The sequence below is a fragment of the Schistocerca cancellata genome, chromosome 5, assembly GCF_023864275.1.
Source record: "Schistocerca cancellata isolate TAMUIC-IGC-003103 chromosome 5, iqSchCanc2.1, whole genome shotgun sequence".
Classification (NCBI taxonomy): domain Eukaryota; kingdom Metazoa; phylum Arthropoda; class Insecta; order Orthoptera; family Acrididae; genus Schistocerca; species Schistocerca cancellata.
In genome coordinates this window covers 239,585,758-239,602,436 of record NC_064630.1, presented here as the reverse complement: position 1 = coordinate 239,602,436, position 16,679 = coordinate 239,585,758, and positions in this window count along the sequence as shown.

The following is a 16,679-nucleotide window of genomic DNA, read 5'->3' as shown; positions in this document are numbered from 1 at the left end:
CACGCTTAACGATTCTGAGAGTGGTTTTTCCTTCTTTTTCCTTTTTGTTTACCCCATATCTTTACAGGACATGTTGTAGTGGGGAAAGGTGCTCGTTTTCCCAGACGTCAGTACATACTAGACCTCAGATATATTTAGCACTACAACCTATTTATGTTGCCTGTTTAATTACTTGATTTCCAAAATGTATATTTTGGATTCTGGAACGTTGAAAATATGTTTTACTGTGAAGGAGGGTTATCTTAAGGTGGTTATGAGTGTTTTAAGAGATCTATTTGAGTTTCAACTCCCACAGCTTTTTTCCCTGCCTTGACACATGCAAATTGTTGCACAATTCATTTGATACGGTAGGGCAAATCTACTGTTTCCAACCATTTGTTATATCTCAGTTGTGACATCATAAGGAAGTGCTGTTTTTCCTCGCCCAAATAAAGAGAGCATTTATCACCCATTTTTTGCCAAGAGATCCACCCAGTCCAGTAGTTTGCATCGACGGAGTCATTTTCCACTAATTTCCAGATGAAGTAGGGCAGGGGAAGTGTGGGAGGCTGGGGGATATCCCAGGAGGGCGAGTAGCAGCTCAGAACTGAACTGGTGAGGGGCAAATAAGTGATCAGACAGGACGCTTATGCACGTATCACATATCAAAGTCCTATCTAGACATATCAGAGGTCCCATATGACACCAACTGCACACGACCCACACCGTTATAGAGCCTCCACCAGCATGAACAGTCCCTGCTGACAAACAGGAGCCGTGGATTCCTGAGGTTGTCTCCATAGCCGTAAACGTCCATCCGCTCGATACAATTTGAAACGAGACTAATCCGAGTAGGCAACATGTTTCCGGCCAACAGCCCATTGTCGGTTTTGATGGGGCCAGTCGAGGCGTAAAAAGCTTGGCGTCGTACAGTCATCAAGGGTACACGAGTGGGCCTTCGGCTCCGAAAGTACATATCGATGATGTTTCATTAGATGGTTTGCGCGCTGATACTTGTTGATAGCCCATCACTGAAATCTGCAGCAATTTTGCGGAAGGGTTGCAATTCTGTCACGCTTCATAATTTACTTCAGTCGTGGTTGATCCTGTTCGTGCAGGATCTTTTTCCGCGATGTCGGATATTCGATATTCACGGTACACTCGTGGAATGATCGTAAGGGAAAATCCCCACTTCATTGCTTTTCAGATATGCTGGGTCCCATCGCTCGTGCAACGACGACAACACCACGTCCAAGCTCACTTAAATCTTGATAACCAATCGTTGTAGCGGCAGTAACTGATCTAACAACTGCGCCAGACACTTGTCTTGTATAGGCGTTGCCGACCCCACCGCCTTATTCTGCCTCTTTACATATCTCTATATTTGAATACGCATGCCTATCCAGTTTCTTTGGTGCTTCAGTGTACAAAATAACCCTATCTCGTATGTGGTAGGAGTCCCATTAAATCAGTAGCTCCCAGTTTCCGTAATTTGTGTGGTACATTAATATAACAGATGAACTTGGTTCCAGGTCATTGCTGTTTTTGACTTCTGGCTGGTTTTGAGGACCGCTAATACCCTTCGGATTCTCCTCTCCATGTTCTTATAGTAGCAAGTCATTTGCAATTTCAGATACCATTTCCTTGCTGTGTTGTCTGCATAGCTTATAAGGTTATAAAATATTAAATTATTTACAATTACTTCTGTGATGTATAGTGGGCACTGCGATCCCTCTACACACCGACAGCAAAATAATATGCCTTTCTTTAGGAGGTAGATCTGGTGTGCAGCTACCTGCTATCTGTATCCCATCTTCTCCTCTGTTTCTCTCAACGTGAGGTTGTGGCCTTGCCCTTTTACAATGTTCCCCAGAGATTGTGAAATAAAATTTTCAAATCGGACGCGTTTGATTTAGTATAAACTGTATTGATCGCCTTGTAAGACGTTATCATTATCTGCAGTTAGATCCGTCGTGCAAACAACAATGAGAGGGCCACCAAATTCTTCATCGAAGGCACACAGATCATAGTGCCTTGAAATTGCTGCCGGTAGTGTACCTGTAATCTCCCATACATCACCAACCCCAACATCAAAAACTATAGGTTCCTTCCATTCGGAAAATATCTGAACTTTGTTAAGTTCCCACAGAATATTGAGTACCTCCTTTTCCGTCACATAATACTTCTTGTCTTCCTTCATGAGCATCTTTCATCTTGTCTCCCATTCTCCCTCGTGTTCTTGAAAGATAACCAAATCCAAACCTGTCTTAGCGCTATCTGTTATCATAAAAAAGTCTGCCACAGTTCCAGGCGAGCTGATATTGGTGCTGTTACCATTATCTTTTATAAAGGGTTGTCGACGAGAGGCCAACGCCTGCAAGCAGGCAACCCAAACCACAGGACGCTGTTGTGTTATGCTTGATTGAAGGGGTGACTACGACGCGACTGAAATAGCTGTTTAGCACGAGAATAATTTGCCGTAGCGATGTTTTTATAATTTCGGATGAATACTTTACTCGTTTCCGTGGTCTATGTCGTCAACGCACTCCGGATGCAAGCTGTTAGACTCTACGTTAGTCGATTAGATTAAAGGCAGTGGAAGAAAATTTCTGCATGTAGGCGTATCAAAGGTTTTGGAGTAAAGATACGGATTATCCATCCACGTCACGGATGTCAAGTTTCCGCAGAAGTCATCCAATTTCTCCACATTTGAAGCCTGGGTAATGTATGTAAGCGATTTTTGGCTTCTTTTTCTCTGCATTAGTCTGAACCTCTTTCTGAGGCAACGCAAATTTGGACTATAAAATACGCTCAATTTGACGATCTGAGTGCACATTCTCTGGGAACAGTGCTGGTTGGTGTTGTAAATCTTGTCTGAAAGTGTTCGAACTATTTGCACCAGAATCTTTAGCAATTAATTTCTTCTCGGTGGATGGTGATCGCTCTAGGCGTGGAAACAGTGATCAGTTATCGTGAGTTTTCTATAAACAGACTGGCTAACGGATCCGCCCGGTCTTCTCGTAATTAACGTATCGAGGAAAAGTATCTGCTCCGCTTTTTGAAGATTCACTGTGAATATTATAGCAGACAGAGCGTAAATATTCCAAGAACTCTTCAAGCATTTTAGTTCCATTTGGCCGCATCACAAACATAACGTCCACGTATCGACTGAAATACGTGGTTTGGAACTTGGCGGAAACTGTTGATTTTGCTTCAAAGTATTTCAAAAATAGCCCTGCCACGAAATAAATTTATGGTAGAAAGTGCCTGAAAAGTTCAGACAAACAATCGTCGAATCTTACTGCGATTAGTTCCAAGGATTCATAAAATAGTACCCTCGTAAAGAGAGATACTAAATCGAAATTAACTGTTTTATCCGTGTCCCAGAGCCATAATAGAGTGAGATGCTGTACAAAGTGAGTAGTGTTTGCGAAAGGGATGTTCACAGTTCCCACACATTGGACGCGAATCCGTTTCAGATTTTTACCAGCTGGTATTTAGTAGGTGCGCTTAACCACACGTCTTAGAGGAATGCGTTCCTTGTGTGTCTTAGGAAGCCCTTACAGTCGGGATTATACAGACGCTTGAGTTCTAAGACACTTACATGATAACCTAACTTACTGAAAAAAGCCGCCATATTTCACTCGGTTCTATTTGAAACAATAACCACCGCGTCAGGGTATGAAATGTCAGAGAAAAGTTCGAAAGTGTTTTTACTGTAGTCCATAATGATGTTAAGACTATGGTGTTAACCGTGTCGCTGACAGAATTACAGTTTTCTTGTACTGCAGATGACTCTGTGGTACCTTTCTTTCCTTTGACGTATTAGATGTTAAAATTGACGCCTTGGTTAAGTGTTCTAAAGAACCTGAGGAAGACGATTAGGTATGCTGTCGAAATACTATGCATAAAACATCTGTACTGAGAACATGGGAGCACACCATTCATCAGTCACACCGAGGCAACAGCAGAGATCATGTGACGCAATAAGACCTTCCTCGAATATTAATCTAACTAGAAATGACCGTGTTCATCTAATACAAGTGGAGAAACCACGACACGTTTTCCCTAATTTTTCGCCCTCGTATGTTCTGAGGTAACTGGAACCCCGAATATTTATCTTTTCCCAGGATTAACTGAATGTTGCAGTCACATACGTAAGCAAGGCTTAAAACCATAACATGATGAATATTCACACATCCGTCGACATCAAAATGGTTTGCCCTAAGAAAATAATTCACCAAATGCGCTAAACAACTCTTGGTGGACTACCGTCCGCTAACGTAATGGCAGGCATTACACAGCGCTCGTATTTGATCTACACAGGACAATGAAGCACTGGAGATTTAACACGAACTCAAGGAAACCATCAAACGCAAATAGCACAAATAAATTTGCGTAAATGATTAAAAAGAGGATGAAAAATAAAGTCTGAATGACTTTCGTCTCATAAGTAATAACAACAGTTATTTGCTGTAATAAGCACAACGTCGGAAGTTAATGGGTTTTTTAGAATTATAACGTCTATAATAAAAATGATTTAATGAACGAAACAAGTTTAAGTTTTAATTGTGACGGTTATAAATAAATCTAGTTCAATGTGATAACTTGCAGTCACATAAATTCAGTGACAAAGAGAAACTACCATTGCTTTTGCAAAAAGTCTTTACAGCAGTCGCAAGAGATGAAGTTTTTATCAGTGTTTTTCAGTCTCAAGCTGAACTTACCTATCGCAGTTGGCGAGCTGTCGAAGTCCGCGTCGTCAATAATTCTTGCCGTGCAGCCCTGCCGTTCCTCCTGCCCGTAGCTGCCCGACTGGAATGTTGGACGAATACGCGATGTTCGTAGAATTATCTTAATTCAGTTAATTCGGGACGTATCCCGACGTCATAATGCTTGCTAGCCGATGCTAGTCACATTTCAGATTTATGGGCTTCCGTTCGATCACAGCTCGGCGCATTTCACAGGACAACTGTCCTCTATAAGCACTTTAAATTATTTGTAAATCGAATTAACAGTCTGCTGTACACATAAAAAAAATCCATAACGTACACAAAAGCCATCGTTGTCACTTCAATCGTGCGGCGATTGGCACACCGTACATTCAAGATTAAAATTCTTGATATCAGTTCACGAGACGGAAATGCGTTACCATATTTTAGTTTAATTTCGCGGTCTGCGGTATGTACCAAACAGTCTGTGCGCCTACAGTCGAAACAATGCACTTTACTGCGTTCACGCAGCTTAGCGGTTGTACGTCATCGTATTTAGGCTTAATGCTCCGAGTAGCCGTTCCGGCTGGTAAGCAATGCGACAGGTGTGGCTATAAATTCCTCGTCGGCGATTCATACCGAGATCATAAAAACAAATCGCCGTCCCAACAATTATTCTCAGCAGACACAGACACAATACGCACTGGCATGCATGCGGCGTTACAATCACCTTGTTGTTCTCCTCTCTCCAGACTATTTGTTCATGCATTTCTCTGTCGTCCTGTCGATATGGTTCTAGACGGTTCAACTCATCTCGCTTCACATTACACTTCCAAAAATTCCCAGCACGTCGATTTACAGTTTCGTACGAAATTAGAACATCGCATTGATTATATCTATCCCATCGAGTGAGGTGGACTGCAAAAGCTCATTATTGTTTGAAACTGTTTTTTCTTGTGACTAAGATGAATTACGACCATAAGTAGAGAATGGCTCCACTTGATCCTAATTATTCTTCTGAATCAAAAATGAAAATGGTCATTGCAATAAACCGTGAAGCAGAAAAACCAGACCGACATATAAACTAAATAAAATCTTGGAACTAAAATAATGGGAGTGAACAATTCGTTTCTAATAAATAGCATCTTTAAACATTTTATCTGAGTGAAAAGCTGATTAAACAGATTCTTCGCAGTTACATTAAGAGAAATAAGTAGTTAATGCTCTACACCTAGGTTTAAAACTAAAAGATACAAGTGATCCAACTGAAAGAGGCGTCAAACTCATGGAGCACATGATTTACAAAAAAAGAAATGTGTGCTTCAAGTTGTGTCTCAGTATAGGCATAGGGCTCCAGGGAATAGAATGAGACTTTACCAAACAATAAGAATTTTCAAAGAAAACAAGCGTTGTAGATTGTATTATTAAGGTTAATGCAGCAACGTGAATTGTTCACATGAAACCAATACATTTATTGGCCAATCAGCTACTTCTAAACAATAATTCGATAAGAGTAAATATGATTTTTATGCGATTTTCCGATGTTATTATTACGAGGTTTGAACGAAAAGTAATACCTCCATCTTCCTTAATTGCGCTTGGATGTTTATATTTTAATAAATCAAACGCAGAAATAATCCTTAAAATGTGCTCTTGAATTGCCCAATTGGATACATTTCTGCCAACGATGAACAAATTTTCTGAAGCCGTCACGGAAGAAGTCGACACTCTTTTTCCGAAACCACAGTCTCACACTTCTCTCAATGTCTTCATCAGAAGCATAATGATGTCCCAGCAGATAGTCTTTCATTATCAGGAACAGATGGAAGTCAGACGGTGCTAAATGTGGACTGTATGAAGGATGCCATACGGTAGTGAGATTCAATCGCTGAAGTTATTGCGGTGGTACGTGAAGTGTGTGGTTTGGCATTGTCTTGCTGCAGGAAAACATGTGATCCACACGTTCTTGTGAAATGCCGATTGTGCTTGCAGTTTCTCTCTGAGTGATACGACGATCATCCCGAATCAATGTCTCAACATTTTGCTTGTAAAACTCTGGTGTTGCTGTCACAGGACGTCCAACTCTTTGTTTGTCACGCAGGTCATATGTTCCCGCCTCAAAATCTTTAAACTTACTCACCCAAAGACGCACAGTACTCATACCAACACTATCACCACAAACTAGTTTCATTCTCTGATGAATCTGCTTTGGGGTGACACCATCTGCTGTCAAGAATTCAATGAGTGCACGTTGCTCAAATCACATTGACCAACAGTCTGCGCAGGGTTTCATACTTTATACTGTAACAATACAACCGAGCAGTGCTAAGGCTTCCCGCCAACTGGGGCTGTAGAGCATACCAGTGCTGCTAACTGTTGAAGAGTTACGAAGGTCGAGGAATTACTTTTCAGTCAACCCTCGTACTTTTTCAAATGTAGGACAGGAAACGACTTTCCCTTTTCTAACATTCTGCGTGGTGTCTGTCTGTTCTAAGTCGTGTCTCCCTACCACTTTCGCGCAACGACGCTCTGAGCGTGTTTTTTATCTTTAAGGTATGTTTCCCAAGTGTTGTGTCTTTTGCCTGCATATAATCGGCATAAAGTGCCTATGTCCTTCATAGATCGTGCTGCTGGATTTACGCTAGGTTTGTACTTAGATATGTAGACGGGTTTTATTTTGTGTTGTTTTAACATGTTCTGCCATTGCAATGATTTGTATTGTGGGCCATTATCCGAAATTATTCGTTCCACTCGACCTACTTGTCTGAGAAAATCTTGTCTAAATGCTTTACTTATAGGAAGACCTGTTGCCCATTTTAATGGTGTCAAGGTAACATATTTAGAAGTAAGTTCCAAAACGACAAATTTGAAAATATATCCATTTTTGTGTGGGGGAGGGGCCCGATCAAATCTGTTGCAGCTATTTGTTTTAATTTTTTAGGGATTATTGGAAACATAGGTGGTTTGGTTTGGAAAGTGACGTGTTTAGCCCTCATACATTTTTTGCATTTGACTAATACTGTTCTAATTCATCTTTCCATATTAGGAAAATGGCTTGTTTGTTTTGAGTTTTAAAAAGCATTTCTTTGGTCCAAAGTGGCCATTACTTAAATGTGTATACCATATGTACTTAATAATTAGTTCATCTGGGATATAAATTAACCATTCATTCGTTGCAACATTTCGTCTAAAAAATAAAACATTGTTTTTTACGAGATAGTGCTGTCGAATGTCTGGAGAATCCTTACTTCTCCACTTGTGTTTGATTCCTAGTATTTCGGGATTCTTGTCCTGTTCTTTGCCTATGTTTTTCAATGCTGTCGTAATGTAGTTTTTGAAAGGTACTTGTTTCATATAGTACATTGTAAACTGGTCTTCTGCTGCTTCCAAACCTATGTTATTGAATGCACCCTGTGGACATCGTGATAAAGCATCTGCTAATACATTCGCTGGTCCTGGTATGTGTGTAATAGTGAAGTCAAATTCTTGTAGTATTAACATCCATCTGGCTAACCTCCCATGAGTTAGTTTGGCGGATAACAGAAATTCTAATGCTTTGTGGTCAGTGTATACTTTTGTTTTTCTTCCGAATAGGAAGTATCGAAACCGTTGGAAGCCCCATACAATGGCCAATGATTCCAGCTCCGTGACTGAATAGTTTTTCTCGCTTAGCCCTGCCTGTTCGTATTCTTCGAATAAAACAACTCCTAAACCTGTTTTCACGCTATCAGTGGCCATACAAAAATTTTGTGTTAGATCAGGATGTGCTAAAATCCGTGCTGTTGTTAGTGCGTTTTTCACTTTTAAAACTTCTTCATTGGCTTGTTGATCCCATACCCACGGCGTGTTTCTTCCAGTCAATGCACATAGGAGTGGTGTTGCGAAAGAGTCGATCCAAATAAATTTTTTATAGAATCTGGTGAGACCTAGAAATCCTCTAAGAGTTTTCTTACTATATGGAGTACAGAATTCTTTGATTGCCGTTAGTTTTTCTGGGTCGGTCACTACCCCTTTCTCTGAAATTATGTGTCCTAGAAATTTGACCTCTCGCCTTCCAAATTTGGATTTTGTTATTTTTACTATGACCCCATGCTCTTTCATGATCTGTAAAAACTGATTTAATGTGTCGTTGTGGTGTTCCCAAGAGGGTTCTGCTATAATCACATCATCAACATAACAAGTAATTTTTTGTAAAATTTCAGGACTGAGTATAGTATTAAATCTCCTAATAAACGCTGCTGATGATATGTTTAAACCAAATGGCAAACGTTTAAACTGGTAAAATCTACCGAATACGATAAATGCTGTAAATTTTCTACATTCTGGGGCCAATTCTATTTGCCAGAAACTACTCCATAAATCAATTGATGAAAATATCTTAGCACCATGGAAGTTTTGTATCAATTTCTCTAATTTTTCTGGGCGATCTGTTTCAGTGATTATGATTGTGTTGATCTGTCTGGAATCAACCACTAAACTGATGCTCCCATCTCGTTTTTGTACAATATGGAGCGGGCTGTTATATGTGGAGGTAGCTGGTTCAATTATATCATCATCTAACATTTTAGATATCCCCTGGAATACTTTATTTCTGTAGCTTAATGGGATTGTATAGGGTGGCCCTCTAAATGGTTTGTGCTGTTTTACTTCAAACTTGTACTGAGAGTGTTTAATACTGCCAGTCTTAGGTAAAAATATCTCTGCTTTATCTCGTAAAATACCCTCTAATTCTCTTTTACTGTGTTCCGAAATACCTTGAACTTCTTGCAATTTTTCGTCGATTTCTTTATGGACTTCTAACAAGAGTTGAGGCGATTCCCTCTTTAGTGCATACCATTCTAATTATTCATCCTCTTTATCTCGCATCATTCTTAATTGTTTGTTTATGGCTGGTATTTCTTCTAATTTTAGCTTTTGATCAAAGAGAAGTGTGACATTCCCGAATGTTACGCTACCTTTCCCCATATCTATTATCGCTCGTCTCTCATTTAAAAAATCTGCACCTATAATCAAATCTACAGTTAGTTTAGGTATAATCACGAAGTTGGCTTCGATCTTTTGACTTTGACACGAAAGAGTTAACCTTGTTCGTCTCGTAGCTTACACAGCATTGTTTCTAATAGGACCTCTTACTTTAATCTCCACTGAATCATATATGAGTCTTTTAGGAATTTCCCTTGTGAATTAGAACTTTCTGTAGAATAAGCTTCGACTACTACTTCTCTCTCTTTTATTTCCTTTCTCTGTTTCTTCCTTCATTTATGCTTTCTTCAACGTCCTCTACTTTTTCCTCATCCTCGTCTATCTTCTCCTTCTTCGTCGCTACTTCCACATAATCGGTTTTAAATGCTCTAATTATCGCTTCATAACTTCCTTCATTATATACGTTGGGTTGTGTGCCTACTAGTAACTTATTTTCAACTTCTGTCGACTGCGCATTATCCTCATTGAATTCGCTTTCCCTGGTTTCAATCTCAAATAGCTCTGCAATACTCATTACTTCGTCCTTTCCTCCTACATTCGTTGTGCATGCCTCTGGTAGTTCATCTTCCTCGTCAGTATTCTCCCAATTAATTTCGTCCCAACATGATATTGTTATTTTCCTGTCTTCGTTTTCAGCTGGTCCATGCGGTTTTGTTTCTTCCTTCTTCTCTTCTAGTGATAAGATTTTTACTTCTCTGTTCAAGGTGCTGCAATTGCCCTGGGTCGGTGCGTCATTCTCTTTGGCATGAGCGCTTAGCTGTCAATTCGAACGTTTATAGGGGTTTGGTGGTCTTACCTCCACCTCTTCTATCTGTATTCTCTTTTCTTGCTCCGCTTGTTGATATTGGTTTCTTTGTTGATAATTTGTCGGTCAGTTGGCGCTCCAATACCCGGTCCGGTTGTCGTTATTCCCTCTGTAATAGTTGTTGCCGTTCCTGGGTGAATTAAAGTTATTGCCATATTCCAGAATGAGATTTTCACACTGCAGCGGATTGTGCGCTGATATATTGCCATATTCTCTTCTAAATCCATAACCGGTTCTTTGTTGAAATCTATTGTCGTTTCTTGGTGCGAAGTTATCACGTGGTTCGTAATTATTGTTTCTTCGTACTGGGTCTTGTGGATTCCACTGCTTTTTGCTTTCGTTTTCACGTGCGCTTCGTCTGTTTCTTGCGTCATCTTCCGAAAATATGAACTCTAGTTCCCTTAGAATACCTTTAAATGCTTCGACGTCATTTCCTCCGCGACCGACTAATGATTGCTGGTATTTCAATGGTAACTTCATCGCGCATAATTTAATCAACTCTCTGTCACTGTATGGTTCATCTAAGCATTGATTTTTCTTTGCATTAATTCGAAAAATTTCACGGGACTCTTCTCTCCTGAATTTTCAAAATATGGATTCTGTAATAATTCGTACTTCACTCTGTTCTGTGCTTCGCTGGACCAATATCGTGAGAGAAACTTCTCTCTGAACTCTTCGTACGATCGGCATGTCGCTGCAACATTCTGCATGGTTTCTGAGACTGTTCCTGACATGTGTGCACATATAAAGTCTGATTTGTGTGCTAGCGTCCAGTGTTCTGGTAATCCTACTCTGAATTGATCAATAAAAGTTCGTGGATGTAATGAGTTTCCTTCTCGAAAGTGTTGAAATTCGTCATAGTTCCATATGGAATTCGCGATTCTTCGCCACTTTTATTTCTGATCATTTCTCCCGTCGTTCTTTCCGGTTGTGGTAGATCCATTGGATATTGTCCACTGTAACTTTCGCGTGCCCTTGCGTAGTATCGTTGGAGTGGTACGCAATAATTTTCTTCCATCGGTTGTAAACGTGTAGCTGAATGCATTGCACTGTACTCTTCGCGACCTGGCTTTCCATTGTCACGTATGTTACTTTCCGCCTGTGATTGGAATCGCAAATGCATGATATCTTCGTTAATTGCTTGTTTTTCCAGTGCTGTTACAGATACGGATGTGGTTGCAGACTCAGTCCTTGTTCGATCCTGTTCACTACGCTCTTCAATGGTTTGCAACAACTCTGTTCCCAATTTCTGAAATTGTCGCTTCGTTTGCGTTTCTATTTTGACTACGCTGTTATCGTATCTTTTCAGCGCTGCTTTTGTGATACGTTTGTGTAACACACTGTTTTCAACAATTTCACGCGCAGTACCTGCTGCTTGTCTAGTAATTACGTTTATCTGTTTCTCTAGTTTCTTGACTTCTCCCTGGGTGTTGTTACGTAATGTTTTGATCTCGTCCTGAGTGTCATTACGCAATGTTTGTACGTCCGCTTGTACCTTGTCAATGTCTGTTCTCAATTGATTGTGACCTGTTATTAAGTTTCCTATCACTTCTCGAGATTCTTTTGCCTCGTCTTCAATATGACTTAGGTGTAACTGAATTTTTTTTGTTTTGTTTTTTAATCTCACGCATTTGTCTCGTGGTTTCTGCAATTTGTTTCGTCGTTTCTGCAGTCTGAATTTTAATTTGGTTCGCAATTTCTTTATTTTGTCTTGTCATGATTTCCGTCATTAATTGTAATAATTCTGCCAGATTGGTGGGTCCTATTGCGTTTTCTTCCGACGTCCTATGCTCTCTGTTTTCGCCCAAGTGTTAGTTTGCAACCGAGTGCATTGAACTGTTCGGTGACACGTTTCTGCTCGCATTCCTTGTACTCTGTGGTGAGGGACCTCTGATTGCTTGTACTATGGGTTCTACGTATTCAAGACGCAAGTTAGAATCCTCATCGGCTGTCTCCCTACTTTCCTGCTCCTCTGTCGTATGCTGACCTAGGTTTTCTGTGCCTTGGCGTGCATTATCCTCGTTATGGTGCGTTATCTGTCCTATTTCACGCGATACTGCATCGTCTGTTGTACTGTCCTCTATTCTCTGTCCATCCTCATGTTGGGTCTTTACCTCAATTCGTTCAAAGTCTCGATCTGCCATTGCTAATCTTTCCGAATCCCTTATTTTCTGTTTTAAAAGCAATTCACGCGCGCTACTTCGCGTCAACATGCACTCATACGATCTCACGCGTTTCATAAACTTTATGTTCACACGCCTTGACACTTATTATACCCAAGACTGGCAATCCATTCACTTACTTGTTGGGTCAGAACCAACTTATCAACGATGAATTTGCCACCTGTGCGCTTGCATTGAAGAGAAAACTTAATTCTAACAATATTAAAATTCATAACTTAATTATGCTATAGTCTCTGCTAGAATGTCTCACTTTCTATTGAATACTTTATTACTATCTATCGCTGCAGCTACTGTTTTTAACTATTTACGCCTTTAAAAAAATTTATTACGAAAATTTTTCGACAGGATATTTTTCTAACCTAGTAAGGCATGTGGTCGACCTTCAATCATGGTATTTTACCATCCTGGCAGGGTCGCCATTCCCTAACATTCTGCGTGGTGTCTGTCTGTTCTAAGTCGTGTCTCCCTACCACTTTCGCGCAACGACGCTCTGAGCGTGTTTTTCAGGGAATTGACTAGTTTGCACCAGGGGACCTGTTGCTGGTAAGGAGACGCCAGACCACACATGACATGTAGAGTTCAGAAGAGTTCAGTGAGACTAGCAATGGTATAACCAAATACTTAATGATTTCAGCGTCAGCTCCACTGCACTCCCTGTATAAGAAACTTAATACTAACTAAATTTAGTGGAAGGGGTTCAAGGCTTTCCTATTTTTAGTTAGCTGGTAAAGTAACTTCGAAAATGCAAGTAACGTTCACCATTGGAAATTTTATTCCACTCACAAAACTTTGTTTATAAATTGCACTATTGATAAAAGGAAATATTTTAATACAGGATGATAAAAACCAACTGCGTTCAACAAAAACGTAAACGAATATTCCCTGAGTGGGTTTCCAAGTTCTACAATGGATCGAAGGATGACCTATGCCATATCACATCTATAATATAGGTTTAAATTAAGTTTCACAAAAGAGAAAACTATCAAAATGGTCTACAGTGACCCTCAATTATCTTTAATTACTTATCTAACTTGTCGTAAATTACAGTGGCTGATGTGGCTTCTCAATAATTACATAACAGAAAAATCATCACGTTTCAGATTTTAACTTAGGTATCAAATGTGCATACCATGAGCTTCAATTGACGATCGACACTAGTATTACGTAAAAAGGGGATGTAACAGATGAGACTTCTGCAGTTCTGAGTGAAGCCTTATGCACTCAAAAATGCGGCATCATGTGCGTTCATTACCTTGTCGGTGTTCGTCAGGGGGCGGTGACCGGCGCAGCTCCATACAGCTCGCCGTCTCCGAAGCAACTCTCTCCTAACTTCTCCTTACTACAATTTACCGAAGTTGATTAAAAAAAAACTATCTATCTGTGTTTTCATCTGACAATCAGGGTCTCAATGGTAACCTTAAGCTCCGCCTACAAAAATTCTGTCCATCCAATGAGAAACGTTATACTTTCCGTGGTAGGGCAATGTTTTTAAAGTTTGCAACGTAACAGACGCGAAAAAGTGTCACGCTAAAACTTGCAGCTAGTGTGGCCCTTTTAGTGTTATCATAAGATCTATACTGTTCTTTTGGAGGGCTCTATCTTTTAACATGGGCTGGAGGGTGGTCCTAGCGGCTACTTTTCGTGGTAGGGCAATGTTTTTAATGTTTGCAACGTAACAGAGACGCTAAAAAGTCTCATGCTAACACTTGCGGCTAGTGTGGCCCTTTTAGTGTTATCGTAAGATCTATACTGTTCTTCTGAAGGGCTCTAGCTTTTAACATGGGCTGGGGGGTGGTCCTGTCGGTTAGCTGGCGACGTGGGTGTCCGTCCCTTATCGTAGGGCCTTCTAGCTTAACACGGTTCTGCTCTCGGTTTCTGTTCTCGTTTCTCCCGTCGAAACTGTGTCTGTCTCACGGTGGGAAGGTATGACATGCATTTAGGCATTCTTGTGTTATCCTGTGGTATTCCACTTGCTCACTCGTTACTCGTATTACTTTGGTTAATTTAATGTCACGATTTATTCGGAGCTATGTGACATACTACTGGATTTGCTTATCATGTCAGGGTTTTCATGGAAGGTGTTGGATTTGCCTGATACCTTACACTTTTCCTACTGACTTCAAATTGTACCCAAGGCTTCTTTTTGTACTGTCGAACATAAACAGCAGCTATCAGAAAGGAAAACAAAAACGAACTGCGAAAATAAGAGAATGTAATGCGTATGTGTGTGGTTTTTGGAATGACAGACGTTTACCAAGAACGTACATTCGAGTCAAGTGAATACATTGAGTGTCCTCTATACTTCAGAGTCCGTGTATGAATACGAAAAAGGTATCAAAGGAGTTCGTCACTCTTTCACGTATATCCTTACATTCCTGTTCGCGTTTTTAATGACTAGGCTCTTGAAGTCTGCTGTGAAACCCATGCGAGTGGTACCAATATCTATATCTGCCGCTCTTGCGCACAATAATATTTTACATGTGGTATCTAGTATCTAGGGTGATTCAAGGTCCCTCTCCAAGGAAACATTAGTCAAGAGGAAATATTTATTCAATACTTCATAAATACTTTAAAATGTAGCGGACTAAATGATCGACTTGGGATGTTGAACATTCATTTTCTAATTTTCTACAAGGCAAGGCAAGACCTAAGGTACTGACATTACGGTGAAGACAGTTAAGAAAATATTCCGGGCTGTTATTGCATGTTCGGATCTATTTTCCATTAACACCCAACATTTCGTTTCCACCTGCAGAGGACATTTTCAAGAGGGATCGTAGCTTTTTTGAATGTCCGATCCACACCCAGACGTCCTACAGATCGCAACAAAAATCTGTTTACTTGTGCTCCCGCGCAGTGGCGTGTCGCCACATGCTTTGAAAACCCGGATCCAAACAGCCACTGTTGGGGTCTGTCGTCCGCTATTGTGCCGTGGTGCGAGACTCGCACATATCATCTTCTGCACTGGGGTCCAGATGTCCTTCAATTTCATGCCCTCCTCCTGTCTACTGAGATTTTTCATTTAACATTCTCTATGGCCAGATGTCATGTAAGGACTCTACTCGGCCCCATCACTCACTGTTCTTCTTTACGAAAGAAGACTCAAGTGAAGAGGTATGGCCCGACTTCACAGATTCCCGAAGGGCGATCAGTAGCGTTCCGCAACATCGACACATAATTAAGAAACGACATTATGGCTGCCATCGTGGATAGTTTTCCCGTTATGCGTGAATCACTACCGTATAATGCTGTGCTCCAGACTGCAAAGAGTAATCACGGAAATTTAGTCCTCAAATTCAGGCCAATTTTTTATACTTCTTCTAGTGAAGAATGCTTTCATTTACTTTCTTAATCGTCTTCTTATGTCTTCTTTGTTTTGTCTGCCAGGCTTTACTTTTGTTCCAAGGTGCCAGAATTCGTCCTCTTCTGATAATATGTGGTCGCCAATCATTAATGAGATCGCCAGCCAAAAGTCTGAATAACTGTTATGTAAAATGAAGAGGAAAGGAAAGGAAAGCAAGTAATGATATTAGCTGTATCGGGACTTCGCGCAGAATCAGCGGCGTTGGCTGAAAATGCGTACCCGACCGGGTCTCCTGTTTAATTACGGCGCCACCTAGACACAGTTTTCATCGCAAATCTGCGGATTATCTCCCTCTTCCCCGGGAGACTCACACTCCCAAGCGATTCCACCTATCCGCGGTCCCCGTCCTTGTCCTCTATGGTGGTTACTTTTAGATTCACACAGGTTGTAGAACGTAAATGTGCATCCTCACTGAAGGTCCGATGGAACAGACACCACGCATTCTTATGGTCTAAACAACCAACGTTTGAGGTGCGGACGAGCAGGAGAGAATCACTGAGGTTGTGGAATGTGGCGACAAGGAAGTGAAGCCATGCCAACTCCAGTTCTATGGTCAGGGTTAGGTTTCTAGGTTGAGTACCCATAGCGCGAACCGTCCGATCAAGGTGGTACCATAGGTACTAGATTGGGTTTTAATCCGTGGAGTTGATAGT